This window comes from Mastomys coucha, unplaced genomic scaffold (genome assembly GCF_008632895.1).
Source record: "Mastomys coucha isolate ucsf_1 unplaced genomic scaffold, UCSF_Mcou_1 pScaffold21, whole genome shotgun sequence".
In the NCBI taxonomy this organism is placed as follows: Eukaryota; Metazoa; Chordata; class Mammalia; order Rodentia; family Muridae; genus Mastomys; species Mastomys coucha.
The window spans coordinates 47,068,817-47,082,303 of NW_022196904.1; the positions used below are offsets into that span (position 1 = coordinate 47,068,817).

A 13,487-nucleotide genomic window follows, 5' to 3' on the forward strand; every position below is an offset into this window, starting at 1 on the left:
AGCTTCCTTTATGAGGCATGAAGCCTACACTTATCTGTGGGTATAAAGACACATGCTAATAGATTGTTATTAGGGATTATGGTGGTTTAATTAGTTGTTGTAGATTCTCCCCCAAAGGGGATCTAGTATCTTTCAGAGTGCCTATAGGCTTAATGTTTTAACAAAAGGTTTTGTGACATTTTCAGGAGTTAAAATAAATGTCTGTTTGGTATAAAATTTCCTTGTCTTAGTGACTCAGAACTTGCAATGACAAAAATTTTAAAGTACAATTATTTAAATACACAATAATGATATTATAATTATAGTTAATTTTAGTGTGTATATTTCTACACCCTAAATTTTAGAAAATTGATATTTGGCTTTGGATATGGAAGTTTAATTTTTGATTGTTGGCCACTCAGAAAAGGCCCCACATGAGAATTTAATACTTCTCTGACAGGCTCCACAGTTTATCACTTCCAAGGGCCCAGATGCTTGACTTTAAACTAGGCTTATTTTTGGAAGTGAGAGAAAGCTTCCTGCCTAGACTTGAGCCTCTGAGGGTAGCTGCTGAGTGGGGAAGTCAGTTCTGACTGTGTGGCCAACTACCATGGGATTAGGTGAATCTCTGGGCTTGTATGAACCTGACTGTCTTTCTCTGTTTCCTGGAAGATTTGAGGCAAAAAGAACCTATATTATCATGTCATCTGATTAGATGTCTACTATTGTCTGTTCTTGATTACTCTAAACAAACTGAACAAATAGCTGTTACAAAAATCCCCATTACTATGCTATTCTTAATGGTAAAATTTAGAATGAGCTATCAGATATTAAGAATTGAATGTATCCATTGCTCTCTTTTATAGCCTACTTCATGTATCAGCAGAGGTTTTCTGTAAGGACTCTCTTGAAAAATAGACCCTAATTTATAATCAGGCAAACACAAGTAAAATACAATCATTCATTTGTGCCACAAAGGTTAGATTATTGGCACAATCTAGTATTGACTAAAGTGTGAAGAAATGAAAATTTTAATAGACATCCTTAGTTTTTAAATTTATCTAGTATTTATGTAAGATATGTATCAAAATTGAAAATGTTCCTTTTGTGTGTCCTAAGCAATTGGTTTATGGAGAAAGCTGCTGAAATAATAAAAGTTAATTAAACAAGATGGGAACTGAAGCTTTGCATGAATGAATGGCATGGACCAGCAGGAGTCAACACTAAAATTAATCACAGTCAACAATACACTGGAGTGCTATGTTAGCATAGAAACTCTGATTAGAGATTTATGGTAATAAGTTAAATTTGAAAAGATATAGAGAACACATTGTTTTAATGTTTAAAAAGAGGCAGATCTTAGAATAGCAGACATAATCAGATGTTGATACAAAACTGCCTTTATACTACATGAGTAGACACAAAACAACTCAGAAAGGATAAAGTCCACTCCTTGGATTCTATAATAGTGCATATTTCAAATTTTGTTCATTTGTCTGATTTATAGTAGGCGATGACTATATTAAGATACTTTAAAATAAGTTAGACATAGAATTTGCTTTGAGATTTCAGTACTGTTGGCTTGTTAGAATCAGATTGTTGATGGTGGTTCTCCACACAGGCATAAATAAATAATTACACTTTATGGAAGGATTCGGGGTTCTATGCATTTTTTAACAATGGATATTGGCATTATAGAGGCAGCATCTTGCTTTCTTTTTCTTTTACCTTTTAACTATAGCATTTTAATAGGAAACTGAAATTAAGGCTTTCCTTAAATAATGATGTCATCTTCTGTTTTATCACTTCCTGTTGCTCCCAAAACTGTTAAAAGTTTCCAAAAATAATGATAATGACCACTCCTTTTAGAAGCCCTGGTTGGAGTACTTCCTGAAGGTAATTTGAATGCTAATTTTTGTCACACAGAACAAAGGACAGTGAGGTAAGCAAATTCATTACATACTTTAATAAGAAATCTCCAGTGATTTAGCGAATTTAGCAGTCTGTTGAGTAACCAGAAGCACTACAAATCCCTAGATGAAGCATTTTTAGTAGGGTTACTTGAGCTTGGTTGCCTCATCCCTTTGTGTGTAGAAGCCACTGAGTACCACTATTTCTATCAACTCCATTGGAGAACGTTGCCAAACACACTAAGAATCCTGGAGCAAACCGCACCAAATGGTGCATGAAGATTTATTTGTGTCAAAGTGTCTTGGTATCAATTACTTCCACATTTCACTGTGGTAGGAGCCGATGTCAGTGTGGGATCTCTGGCAGCTTCCCTGGCTTCTTTCCAGCTGCCAGAGGTATGACTCAAGAATGAAAAATGTCTCCATCATTATTGCCCAGTGTTTCCTGGGGTCTGAAATTATTGATGCATACAGACACTTAAGAGGGATTGATTCAGTCTGGGTCCAGATGTAAATAAATAGAGTTATCTATTGTTGAACAATCTCTGAATTGTTTGGGTGTATGTGACCACATTCAAGAGTGTCTGTGTGCTACCATAAGGTCACAGAGATCCTATTATGGATGTAGGGGAAGTTGAGGGTCCCTTGTTGGGGTTCTTAGTTTCAATAATAAATGAATTTAGGAATAGACTAAAATGGAAAGTCAAGTACAATTTCATTAGAGTTTCAAAGAAAACCCTCAAGATCAAGCAAGCTGTAAATTTCAACAGCTCTCTAAAGAAGAATGAGAGAAAGAAAAATCCAGGCCATTTAAGCTGGAGTGGAAGTCATATATATGGAAGGCACATGGCATGGAGGGAGGCTTTAGAGGAAGAGTAAGGGGGCACAAAATGTTAGGGAAACCCAAAGTGTTAAGAAACACATGTTAGAAAATGTATTAGAAGGAGAGAAATTATAATTTATAACTCAGGGAAGTGGGCAGACTATTGAGGCTTCATGGCTGCAGCCCGGTGAGCTGCTTGCTAAGGGTAGGGAACCAGGGAAGGAAGGCATTGTAGTCATAATGTTTTGTGCATTGTGTAAAGGTTATTCTTGTGTTTTTCAAATGCTGATTTCTGTGCCCTCATATCTTGTTTCAATCTAACATGGTATTGTAATGTTTATGCCATGAATCTCCTGTCTCAAATTTGTGTAAATAATTTTTAACCATTTATTCTTTGTTATGTCAATAAAAGTGATCACCCAATGGCTGTACAGAAGAGAGACTAGAGAGGAACTTCTGTCAGCCAGGGGGTAGAGGGAGAAAGAGGAAGGGGGATTCAGATCAGTCATAAGGACAAAGGAGGAAAGAGTTCTTGAGAGTTCAGAAGAAACACAGAAAGCCCTAAATACAAGTATTATGGGATTCTTGACTGGGAGGTAGCCAGATTAGCTCAGGGAATTAATATGAATCAATTGACTGCCCAGATATTGAGGTGAAGATTGAAAATAAGTCTTGGTCTCTTTGTGTCATTATTGGGAACTACTAGGATAGTAGGCTCAAGAAATACAGCCACTATATTAATTTACTGATTACATTTATATTAAAAATAGCATTTACAAGGTATCTTATTAAATGGCCATTTATTTTGCCTTTCTCTTCATTTTGGTTTATGGTAAGCCTGCTATCCTATGAGGTAATCTCATGGCCTGGACACTGTTAGGTCACTACCAAACCCAAAGATTTTATTTTCTTGGCCAGAATTTTTTTTTTTGTAATTCAACATTATCCAAAATTGAACATTCTCTATCCTATGGGTAGGTAACACTATCTTCTTTGACTAACCCATGAGCCTGACGGTATTATTGAAATTGAAATCACGAAGTCAGACTTAAGAGATAAGATGAGTCATCCTAAACAATGCAGTTTAAAATTAATATTGCACAGCGTTTTCTCTTAGTTGACCCAGGAATAATCTGTCTTTAAACTGAAATTTTTCTTAGCTCTGGCAGATGAGGATGATTTCACCTATTCTAATACATGCAGCCTTGGAAGTTGAAGATAACGTGGATTCTTAAAGATGGTCACACCAGAGAGTGACACAGGCCTTCTTTCAGCTGACTTTAAATATAGGTAGATATATTCCAGAATAGGGACATAATGAGAACTCATCACTACTGTTAGATTAGTATGAAATTTTTGTTCAGGACTAAGAAAAATCATCTATTGTTTTTCAGACACAAAGTGAACCATAGAGTTCTGGATGGCAGGGAAAGACCCTCAGTGGGAATCAGAAGAGGATTCTGGATTTTCAAAATTGTTTTAACACTTAAGAAAATGTACCAGCCCCCAGAGCTCTGAGGGACTACACGACCAACTCAAGAGTATACATTGGTGGGTCCATGGTTCCAGCTACATATGTAGCAGAGGATTACCTTAGCTGGCATCAACTGGAGAGGAGAGCCTTGGTCCTGTGGAGGCTTGATGCCCCAGCGTAGGGGGATGCTAGAGTGGTGAGGCAGGGGTGGGTGGGTGAGTGGGGGAGCACTCTCTCAGAGACAAAGGGGAAGGGGGATGGAATAGGGGGCTTGTGAAAGGGTCCGGGAAGGAGGACAATATTTGAAGTGTAAACAAATAAAATATCCCCCCGCCCCCACAAAATGTACCAGACATCCATCACCCTGCTAGATGGAACAGATAGAAGGAGATTCAGAGTTAAAGAGATAACAAGTCCAGTTGAGAAATCAAGGAAAAACATGTGCTGAATTCCTTGGCTTTCTTTTTACTGCTCATATTCCAAACAGGATCCTGGAGAAAGTGCAACTCAGAAACAATAATAAATACAGACAAAATAAACAAAAAGCTACAGCATGTGCGTGTGCGCGCACACACACACACACACACACACACACACAGTCCCCAGCCAGAGGAACAAAAGGGCAGTTAAGTAAGATGGACTGCAGTGCTCTGCTCCTGTTAAGTACAATAGATAAAATCTGGACCTCCTTTCGCACAACCATATCAGTTCAAGGCCTGTGAGCCTGAAAAGAAACAGTCCGCACAAACACCATGTAGGTGGAGAGAGTATGGAAGCCATAGCTCCCATGTGACTCAGCAGTAAGGGCGAGGTGCTGTTCACTAGCACACAGTGGCAATTGTGCTAAACTATTTAGTTTTCAGCTTTGAGTTTCCTCTGTCTACTTCATTCTGCTGTCCATCTTGGCTACTACACTCTACACTTTCAGGTCCAAATTTTCCATCTGGTCTTCCCCACACCTTATTTCTTTGCCCAAGCTTTCTGCATATTCAAGCCCATTTGAAATACCAGTGTGATCCTGTCTTATGTCTTATTCCTTTATCAGATCATCCTAGTAGCTGTTCTATAAGAGGGGCATCAATGTGTGGCTTCTTGATAGTGTTTACAGTTTTTCAAAAAATATACCTAGAGTTTTTTGAGAATTACATCATATTCATAGAATAAGTTTAGGAAAATAATATCTCTATAATATTAAGTAAAAGATTAGCCCTAACTGTGGCCTTCAGTCTGGCATAGCTCACTGTGGGACATTCCACTCTACTTCAATAACATTTCTACTGAGATCTGCATCAGCAAACCCACAGAGTTCACATCTTTCAACAGACTCCAACAGAGCTTATTAGCAGATAAAACTGAATATTTCTAGTGCAGCTTCCCTCTCTAGGATTAGGCTCCATATCCCCAGATTCAAGCATCAGGTTCTGTCAATTATCTATCAAAAGTATTTTTAAATGACATCTACATTGATCAGGTCTAGATTTTCTTTGTCAGCAATCTCTATAAACAATATGACAATGGTTAACATTGCTTTTAGTATTATAAGTAATGAGATGATTTAATGCATATGTGAGGAAGTGTAAAGGGTATGTATAAAAATAGCACATCACATTCTACTAGAATACTCTGTCACAAAAGGAGCTTCATAGCAGTAGATTTTAGTTTATGCCAGGTGTTCCTGAAATGGTCCCTGTGAGTGCTTCTTCCTATCTCAGTAAGGCTCAACTGTGCATCCAAGCTGTGCTGAAGAAATGAAGGGAAGGAGAGGTGTGGGACTGGCTTCCTGACCTGCAGGACTTGGGGTCATTATGTCAGTCATAAGTGGTCACCCTTGTGCAAGCCAAGAAAATGAGGCTCACTTAAAGTCCCCCTTAAAATAAAAATTAAATCAGAAAGACTGACAAGATCATAAGTCATATGGCCATTTCTAGAAAGGTAACCTAAAAGAACCCTGAAGAGCAGAAAGCCTAGAGCAGAAAGGACTTTCATACCGCCATTTCCTGTACATACCTTTATGTCCTAACCAGCCCTTCCTGTTCAGATTTTGGCATTCACTCTGTATCCTTCTAGAGGGTATGCACTGTTACTATCATGACTCCAGACTTGGCTTTATCACCTGGCCACTGATTTTACTCCATAGGCCTGATTTCTTCATCTTTTTGTTCATTTGTTTGTTTTTTTGTTTTGTTTTGTTTTGTTTTGTTTTGTTTTTCGAGATAGGGTTTCTCTGTGTAGTTCTGGCTGTCCTGGAACTCACTCTGTAGACCAGGCTGGCTTGGAACTCAGAACTCTGCCTGCCTCTGCCTCCCAAGTGCTGGGATTAAAGGCATGCGCCACCAATGCCCGGCTGATTTCTTCATCTTTTATGTTATTCTGGTCATTTTCCCCATCCTCTCTTGCTGTGGTTGTGAAAAGTCCTCTGTAGTAATGCATTATATTAAAAAATATTTCTTATATTTTAACAGAATGGTACTTTGGCTGAACCTCACTCAATATTACACCTTAAGGTCACTTAAGACGTAAGTCTGCTATTCTACTGTGTACTGAGCCTGTTTTTTTAGGCCTGTCTTTAAGAGAACAATCAAGTTTACCTTACTTGGATTTCCTATGCAATCAACTTTGATAACCTAAGCTAATGCCTCGTTGGTAATCTTAAGTTCTGTACTCTTCCATGCCCCTGACCCAAGAGCAACACTTCTAGAAACAAAATAGTTTAAAACTAGTATTATAAATGAAGATCCACCATAAATGCATATAGGTTCTTTTTGATAAACAATGATGTTTGCAATACTGTTCGTTATCAGGGTCAGTTGGTACAAGAGACTTCATCCTGTAACTCTGTTAAAGATTTATGTAAAATATTCCTCCTCATATATTGCTTTCTATACTGTTTGGGACACATGCAGACACAGAGCCAGGGACAGACAGAGTCCCATGACATAACTTAGGTAGGAATAGACTCAGAATGCTTCAACAGAAAGACAGGGAACAACAGAAGACATAGAGATGGAAAAGGTGAAAATTCACATCTTGACTGGCTCCTGATGAAATAACACCAATGGGAAGGGCTTTACGTTAGTAATTTTTTTTTTCTTAGTGTGACACTAATACTTTATTAGTGACTCTGAATTTATCATTAATGCATTCAAACTGATGTATTTTGGTATTTGGTGTAACGGATCTCTAATAAATTACAACTATGTGGTCATCTATGGACTTATATATTTCAGTCATTGTCTTCAGCCAGTGCTTTGGGAGAATACAATGCATATTATATAACATATGTAAATAAATAATATATAATAAATCTTATATCTTTAAGAAGGGAAGACCTTGCAGGTTAAAAACTGACTCCAGAGTTCTAGTTTAGCTTTCTTTATCTCAGTGATCAGTTCCATATTAACAAATAGGTGCTTCGTGTTCTTGCCATCCTGGACAACAGCCAGTCCCACTGCCATACCATCTTCACTGTTTTAGGTTTCTACTGCTGCGATAACACACACATTGACCAAGAGGAACTTGCAAAGGAAAGAGCTGAGTTGGCTTACACCATCTAATCACAGCCCATCATAAAAGGAAGTCATGGGACTTTCTTTCCCTCTTTAATGTTCTGGGTGGATGTCAAAATCAGTGCCCAAAGTACCACTTTCCTGATTTCACTCTGTATCTTGTGATCCAAATTTCCCTACTCTTTTTCAGCCTCTGAAGCTCTTTCCATTTCTGTCTAGTTTCTCATGATAAACAAGTTTGGAGTCATGTAGAGGCTCTCCAATGTCTTTCATTTCCTTCTATAGGCAGCCCATCCTCCATCTTGGTACTTCTAGCTCAAATACTCCCTTTTGGGAGAATCTCACACCCACCTCTGCCTACTATCCACTCTGGTAAGACATGCCTGACTGCTTTGCCTTCTGCCCATCCAGGTTCAAGAGATGAAAAGGCTCTGAAAGTCTGGGGACCACTGATCTCTCTGTACATGGAAATGCCAATTACTTTCCTGATGCAGACAAAATGCTATTGAAATATGGATGGTTTTTAAGGATTGCATTGTAGCAAATGATTTAAAAAACATTCATCTTCTATTCAACCCTATAATAATTCCAACAGATTTTAACAATGCCTATTTCAAATGCACTTATTTGTATATACAACTAAATTTAGAGTTAAACTTGGAAGTCAGGTGTGTAGCATAAGGCCTACAGTTACTGTTTTGTTCCACCTTGAAGTCTGGTAAAACTAAGAAACCTGGAATTGTTGACTCATGAGTTCTTCTGCTAACTGTGCTTCCATAAACAAGTTCTCAAAGCCAAACAGAGCCTCCTGCTAGAATTAGAACAGGTCTATTCATCACTGCATAGTGGCTTACACAACCCTGCTAGGCCATGGATTTTTTTTTCACCATAAAGTAGCTTTTAATTTTAATTGTAGAAAAGAATACACAGCAGGAAAAAGAGATTCCTGAAAAAAAGAAAGTAAAATGTTTTTTCCAGATGATCGTAAGTAAGGGGAACCTGGCTATAACTTCCACACTTTCTTTACAGAAAGGGAGAAGGCAGAGAAAATATCCAAAAAAAGGTGACTTTTATTGGCATTAACAAGAGCAAATAGAACTTGGAGTGATTCTCAACCGGAGGCAGGGGAAGCCAAATGACAAAGTTGATGCTCAAGAAAGAGTGCTGAGAAGAAGTCAAATGTCCTGCCTCTATTCAGCCACACTCAAAGTCAGCCTCTAATGGCCTTTCCAGTCACAAGAGTGAATCCTCCAGCTCTCAGTTCTAGTCTGGCAATTTGAATAAGGTTGCCATGCCTACAAGAACAGGAGTTCTACCTGGTTTAACATTATATGCCATATCCCTCCAGAGCAGACTGACATCTGGTCATGGGCATCTCCTTCTGTTGAGGTGAAAGAGGTGACAGAAAGGTAACAGAGTAGTGGTAACAGAGTAGTAGTAGTAGTAGGTGGGCAGCGTACGGGTGGGAGCAGGGGGATTGGTGGTGTGCACAGGCCACTTGCACCTCTGTGTGCTTCTCCATGGATTATTTTTTAAAAGATAATCACATACTCCCTTGGGAAGCAAGAACAGCTCTTGCTTGTTTTCCATGGGCCCAGATTGTTCACTTCCTCCCCTCGGGGGGAAAATACTGTGTTTATTTATTTATTACAATTTATTACAAATACAAATCAAGGGATGTAGTTCAGTACTTCCCATCCAGAAAATCCTGGGCTCGATGCCCAGAACTCCAAAATCACATACAGAGCATATGAATGAATGAATAAATGAATGAATGAATACACAAACTAGCACCAAATACCCAAAAAGAAACACACATATACATATGTTCACCAGCCAGCAAGTTTAGTAGAAACTCAGTGTCCAGGAGAGCTGGTCAGGGTCACTGTGGAGGTATAGCTGGCTGAGGTCATGGGTCATGTGACCAAACTCAATCTCTATCCTTTCCCATTCTAGCATTCAGGTTGAGCCCCGACTGTCAAAGCATATGGCTGGTCTTTCTAGAGGGTTGGACTTCTTCCTGAGTCAAAGCTCAACTAATCCTGGAATGCTCTGAGGCCCCAACATGAAAAATTATGACACTTGTATCAGTGGGGAATCCTCGAAGATTTAGTCTCCCTCTCTGGAGTTGAGATAGAAATATAGTAATTTTTAGAATGCTGGAGATGACTTGTATCTCAGGAGATTAGGAGACCACATGTCTTCATTAATATGATCCCAAGATTTGCTCTCACTGTGGCTCACTTTCCAACCCTTACCACAGATCATCCAACCAACCATTAAAGAGACAGATGAGAGACTAGCTCCCCATCGTCCCCAACAGTGCCCAAGTACCTGATGAACTTCAGGACAATCCCCTACCAAAACCCCCAAAGTTTGGCTAGGGCAATCAGAGGTCTCTGTCACCCCTCCCCAGGCTACCTGAAAAGAGTTTTTTGCAAACAGTGAATAGGTAAGAAAAGGGAGGAAATATCCTAAAACCATTCTCCCATCAATGAAGTGCAGGAAGAGAGAGAGAGAGAACCAACGCAAGGTGCCGGAGTCTTTAATGCTTAGTCTGAAAAGTAAGGCTAAGTTTCTTGTAACATTGGTCACTCTCCAGCTAGCAGGTTATAGGAAAAGGTCTTCAGAGTGGACAGGGAATTCCCTCGCAGTGCACTGGTACACCCTACCTTGAAGGGAGGTGAGCAGAAAGAATGTGTAGTGAGGACCACAGGCCAGCCTTTTGCAAAGCACTCTGCAGTTATTTGAGTCCATCCTCATACCTTACGCCAATGTTAGGAGGCAGCATTCCTCAATGTTAGGAGGCAGCATTCCTCCTTTTTTTTTTTTTTTTTCAAAAAGGATCTTGGTGCTTAGAGAGGTTGTTCATAAGCAGCTGAGGCAGCATGGCACTCAGGAGGCAGAGGCAGAGGCAGGAAGATTTCTTGTGAGGTCAAAGTGGAGCTAGTCTACATAATGAGTTACAGGCCAACACAATGAGACCTTGTTTTAAAATTTAAAAACAAATAGACAACATTAACAAAAACAAAGCAGAGGGATTTTTTTTTTTTAAAAAAAGTAAATTCTCTGAGTTTGAGGCCAGCCTTGTCTACAAAGTGAATTCTAGGAAAGTAAGGGCAAAACAGAGAAGCCCTATCTCGAAGAACCAAAAAAAATAAAGAAAGAAAGAAAGAAAGAAATATTTTTAAAAGTTCATAGGCCTTATAGGGAGAAAAAAGGGGGAAAGATGGAAAGCTAGATCTTTCTTAGTCTACCACACAGCAGTCTCCCTCAGGTACAGCTTCTCCCTGAAGAAGTTCACTTTTTTATTACTTATTTACCTACTTATTTTTGAGACAGAGACTAATGTGTTCCAGGCTGGCCTTGAACTCAATATGTAGCTGAAGGTGGCTTTGAACTCCTGATCCTTCTGCCTCTGAGTTTGGGGATTACGGGTGTTTGTTCCAGGGCATGGCTGAGAAGTTCATTCTCAGCATGATGTCTGTCTTAGTCTCTGGCAGGATATGAGTCAGCCAGATGTTCTGTAAGGATGAGTAGGGATCCTGGAAAATTGTCCGCTGACTGGGGAAGAGGAAGTGTGGCAAGGACTAATAAAGGGAGGTTGGACTCTGTCAGTGTTCAGTGAACCTCACTAATATGAACAATTAGTGTCAAATAAGGCCGAGGTAGATTAGCATTAGAGAACTTTCCTAGTGTACACGATGCAATGCCAAACATGATGCTAATAAAAAGCAAAACAGGAAAGATTAAAACAAAAAACGATCTTTCCCCTAAAACTGTGACTATGGCTTCAGAGATCCAGACGTAGGACCCTTTGCATACAGGGGCTCCCAAGGCAAGGATGTGCAGACCCAACTCTCTGCTGATACTGTGTATGACCAGACCCTGGAGACAAGGGTGAGAGGCTCAAGGGAAGGGGAAGACAGCAGGAGAGCTGCCCACCCTGGGCCATTAGAGGACAGTCCAGCAGGCTGAATGCAACACAGAGCCCAGCAACACTGGCTGGGGCCTCTACAGTTAGCAGAGGCAGAAGCCCCAAGTCTTGGAGTCTTTCTCCGGCTGCCGCCTCCCAGCCTTTGTTGGCCTGTGGGCTTCGAGAAGATGGATGCAAGAGCCGCTCCACCTGTACCTTCAGGGTCAGCCCTGCTAGAGCTCTTTGAGCTCGCCGCTCTGCCAGCCGACCCACTCCCACTCCCAGCCGCACCCTCAGCTGCTTTGCAGATGACATCAGCTGCTTCCTCTGCTTGGCGGGCAGCTCAGCTGGGGTAAGGTTTCGTCCACTGCCAGTCAAGAAGAGTAGAGGACACAGACTGTGGACAAAGCAGTGCCGGAAGAAGACTTGAGGCTGTCCGCAGAGGATCAGGAAAAAGCTCAGAATCTAACTCCGCTCACCTCTGACTGTGGGCCCTCCAGTCCCAACACTGGTCGCTGGGCCCCCAATGTCCAACCAGTCCCGGACCACATTCAGGTCCCCAAAAGGTACCCCAGTTTGGGCCATGCCCAAAGGTCCTGGGTTCATGCCCAGGAACAGCATTTCCTTGGGACCTTGGCAGTAGTGAGTCGCACAGTTATGGTGTGGCTCCCAAGCATATAATCCACCGGGTTGTAGATGACACACCCACAGGCTCTGGAAACTGCAGCTGGCTCAGCTCAGCATTGGGCCGAAGCTCTTCCTCCAGGAAGCCCTCAGCTGAGCTTCGAGTGCAAGGCAGACGCTCCACCAGGTTATTTGCAGGCTCATGGGTAGGCGCCAGTGGGAAAGTATGGGACACAGCCATGCTGTTGTCACCCACAAGGCAAACTGAAGGAAGGGTTTATCTCAGCTCTCAGAGAGTACAGTTCACCATGGTGGTTCATGGCTACACAAAAGCTCCCCATGCAGCTTCTGCTTCCTTTCTTCGTCCTGGCCTGGAGGACCCCAGATTGTTCCCTCTTATCCCAAGTATAGCCTACTTATGGTTGTGCATGGCATGATGTGTCCCAGTGCTGTAGGCCATTTGGTATGTTCAACACATTAAATCAATGTCTGAACATGGTGTAGAGCGGAAGCGAACACGAGTTTAGAAAGATCAGTTTCAAAGCCCAGGCCATGGTCAGTAAATGTGTGACTGAGGCTGACCCGGTACCATTCTAAGGATTTGGGACGTTGACTAGGAAAACGAACTGACAGGAGACATAATGTGACCAGTTCTCTCCAGCTCCCACCTTTATGATTTCCCTGACACAATCAACTATGACCTGGAATTATGAGCTAAAATAATTGCTTTCTTTCCCAAGGTTTTGGATATTTTAATCAAAGTTTTAGGAAATAAAATGATGAAATTACTTTTGGTTTATTTTTAAAATGTCTGATTGGTCTCAGTAGCAATCATAGTGATGAACCTGAAGAAGTTTGTGGTGGGAAGACCTTAAACTCCCTGAACTACTGGAGAACTTGATCCCAAATATGGGAGATGTTGATATAGAATAAAGATAGTAGTTGTAATCTAAAGCAGGAAGAACCAGACATGGATTCTGAGACACTGTTTCTAGGGACTCCACTCAGGAGATTGCTCATAATGGGGAATGTCAATGTTGATTGTGATCTCTGAGTTGAGCTTTGAATTGGGACCGTCAGGTGAATGAGGGATGAAATACTTTCCAGCTTATAAAACAAAATGAATGCAAGCACTCATTCTGGGAAATGGGAATTACAAGAGCTCGGGTTTCTTTTGATTGAAATGTAGTAGCCTGTATGAAGAGGACTACACAGGGATTCAAAGTTTTGAAATTAGATTGGTGTCAAATCTGGG

General features: G+C 40.7%; 1 pseudogene; it reads right to left on the bottom strand.

Moving 5' to 3' along the window:
- Window positions 1–11,485: 11,485 nt before the first annotated feature.
- Window positions 11,486–12,473, bottom strand: LOC116101244 (annotated as a pseudogene).
- Between the last annotated feature and the right edge of the window lie 1,014 nt (window positions 12,474–13,487).